Below are 3,800 nucleotides of genomic sequence, written 5' to 3'. Positions count from 1 at the left end.
ATTGGAGTTAGGGTTTAATTTGGTTAAATTTAGGGTTTGGATTTAATTTGGGGCAAAAGTGAAATTAGGAATTTTGGGTAAATTGGAGTTTTTGGAGTAATCTAAAAACTAATTAAATCTCTAAAATTATTCTAAAATATTATTTATTGTATCAAAATATTAATTGATTTGAAATCAAATATACTAATTAAAATTATAAGATAATATAATTAATTATTTTTATTTATAAAAATATTAGTATTAAATTTTGAAATCTCAATTATTTAAACCGAATCGTATAAAATTCTTATTATTTTACATTTGCTAAATTTTATAATTTAAATATAGAAAATAATTCGATAATTATAAAATCAGATAAAATCTTAAATTACTTTAAACTCAATTAATAAAAATTTATTTTAATTATCTTTAATAAAATAATTTCAGGGATTAAAGTACTTAATGATAAATAAATTTAAATTAGCTCTTAATAAGATCTTCTAAAATTTCTAAGTCTTACATATAGCACAACAAAATTCACTAGATTTAAGAATCTTCTGGTTCTTTAGTAAATGTCCATGGGAGTTTTCAATAATTTTTCGCATCATGATTATTCCCGGATGACCCAATTGATCATACCAAGTTATAAATTTATTTGGGCTGGTAAACTAATGGCATGTGATTCAATTATACCAATTTTGGTATAATATAATCCTGATGAAAGTGAAGGTAACTTTTCTAATATAACATTTTTATTTGAATCATGAGTTGTGATACATAAGTACTCATGATTTTTCTCATTCATTATTTCAATATGATATCCATTTCGGCAAATATCTTTGAAGCTCAATAAATTCCTTAGAGACTTATGGACAATAGTACATTATTTATTATGAATTTTGTTCCTTTGGGAAACAAAATTATAGCTCTTCTGGATCCTTCTATCACATTGTCTGAGCCAATAATAGTATTAACATATTCTTCTTTTGGCACAAGATGGATAAAATATATATTACTTTTGAGAATGGTGTGCGAACTTGCAGAGTAAAAGTATATGCATAGTAAAATTATTTTCTTAATTATTTTTTTAAGAAATACTGTACATAGTATCATATACTAAAAATTTTATTATTATTTTAGAACTTGGCACATTTAGTAATTTTAAAATTCATAAATATAAATATTTTATCAAACATTATTTATATACTTGAAATAGAAAATAAAACTTAACAAGAAATTTCTTACATTATCTTTTACATGAATACTTAATAATTCCACATATTAAACTATTCCATCATTGATCAAATGACCAATATTTCCTTCAAAATCTTTAAAGAAATTAGATACTTTATAATGAGTGGTGTAATTTTAATCATCATTTGAAACGAAATTTGTCTTCTTTCCTTTGTCTTTTTTTTTTCAAAGATGTTTGATAAAGATCGACTAGGTGTCTTGGTGTACGACAGGTACGCAATCAATGACCCTTTTTACCACAACAGAAATATTTATCCTCTGTTGATTTATTTTGCCCAGTATTTCTTTCTTTATCCCACTTCTGGTAAAATCCTTTCTTGTGAACATAATTCTTCTTCCTTCCATAATTTTTGTTACTAAAATCTTGCTATTTACCTCTTTTGGGGTAATAATTTACCGCATTTACTTCAGGAAATGGGGGGCGCGCCAGTGGGGCACGCTTCATATTTTTTAAAAGCAACTCATTGTTGCGTTCAGCAACAAGAAGACAAGAAATTAACTCAGAATATTTTTTAAATCATTTTTCTCGATACTGCTGCTGCAGGAGCACATTCGAGGCATGAAAGGTTGAGAAAGTTTTCTCTAACATGTCATTATCATTTATATTTTTTCCACATAATTTCATTCGTGAGGTGATTCAAAATATTGCTGAATTATATTCATTTATGGATTTAAAATCCTGTAGACGTAAGTGCGTCCATTCATATCGGGTTTGAGGAAGTATCACCGTCTTTTGATTATTATACCTTTCTTCAAGGTCTTTCCACAGATCTGCGGGATCTTTAATGTGAGATATTCATTTTTCAATCCTTCGTCAAGATGACGACAAAGGAAGATCATGGTTTGGCTTTATCCTTTTGGGATGCATTATTTTCAGCTTTAATGGTATCTTCAAGATCCATTGGATCAAGATAGATTTTAGCATCTAGTATCCATGATAAATAATTGTTTCCAGATATATCAAGAGCATTAAATTCAAGATGAGAGAATTTTGACATAATGAAAATAATTTCGTTACGTTACCAATAAGAATTCTACCAACTTCTGTCAACTCTAGTTTATGATTATGTTTAATAGAAGTGTCTTTGTGGATGTGTCTAATAAAAATATCTTTTTTATGACTATGTCTAATGGAAGTGTCTTTATAGATGTATTTCCTGGTCCTGGATGTATCTCCTTATATATGTGTTTAAAATATAATAATTAATTATTATTAGCAATAAGTTGGCAGATAGTATATTGGTACTCTATACTTTTTCTGATAAAAATTTGTTACTTGAGTCTTCCTAAAATTTTATCAGAATCTCGTACTGATAACGTGTTGTAAAATAAGGTGAGTTCTACTATGTAGATGATTGTTGACTTCTATAGGCGTAGAATTGTAGTGGTAACTTGTGATTACAACAAGTGTCACAACCACAACAAGGGTCAAAGAAGGAGATATTTTTTGAATATTTTAAAGCATGGCTACAAGAAAGACAATTTACTTTATACTATTTATCCATGTGATGAGAGATTATTGTGTTGATAATTAATTTTAATATATCAAATTAGTAAATACTTAATAGTGGACCTGTATCCATTGGACTAACATAATTTTTGTCCCTTCTTAACAATAAAAAAAAGCTTTAGTTTACAACAAAGTATATGTGAAGTAATTACAAGTTTTTGATGTTTTTTTTCCCTCTTTTGTTTGAGGCATGCTCTTAGTCTGAGCCTCTCAAGCCAGATGTTGACAAGTCTACTAGACTTTGTTTTCTTTAAAGTAGTTTTCCAAAATGTAACGGCCATAAATTCTAATATTATATATATTTTTTGTTATTAAATATATGATAAATATTTATATAAATATCTTGTAACACCCTCACTATCAGAAGTCACGCTTCCGGCTGCGCTACTCTGATAGCAAGAAGTATTACGACTACTTTACATACTAAATACTAACATAGGAGCCTGTGACTCGACATTGTATCGCTGATTTCTTAGAAAACCGGAAACAAACACTTTATCTTAAGAAAAATACAAACAGGCATAGATTCATATACAAGACTCCTTACATAATAACTCATAATATAATATACATATAAAACATACAATTCCTATCCCTCTTACAAACTTATAATAACAAAGACGAGGGAAGAAAATAATCTAATTAATACAACATCTTATAAATCAAGCGTAGTATAATTCTTCTTAATGCTTCTTCATCCGGTTCCTGAAAAGGTAAAGCTGTAGGGGGTGAGAACCTAACCACACGGTCTCACCACGCAGTTTCAAAGTTGTCATAAGAAGATATTTAATAAGAAAACTGTTTTCAAGCTCAGTGATTATCATTGTCTTATGAATCTTTTAAAAACCAGTAGGTAATTGTTTAAAACATTTTCAAAGAAACGTTTAATCTTTCAAAAATCCGAAACATTTCCTTTCTTATAAGAAAAATCTCAATTAGAAACCAACCACGCAATCAAACAATACAATCATTAATTCAGCACCAAAGTTCATTCTCAAATGTAGCACACCAGGACAAACACAAGCAAGACAGACAAGGAAAGTACAAGTAGGTAGCA

This window comes from Arachis ipaensis, chromosome B03 (genome assembly GCF_000816755.2).
Source record: "Arachis ipaensis cultivar K30076 chromosome B03, Araip1.1, whole genome shotgun sequence".
Lineage (NCBI taxonomy): Eukaryota > Viridiplantae > Streptophyta > Magnoliopsida > Fabales > Fabaceae > Arachis > Arachis ipaensis.
This window is presented reverse-complemented; position numbering follows the sequence as displayed.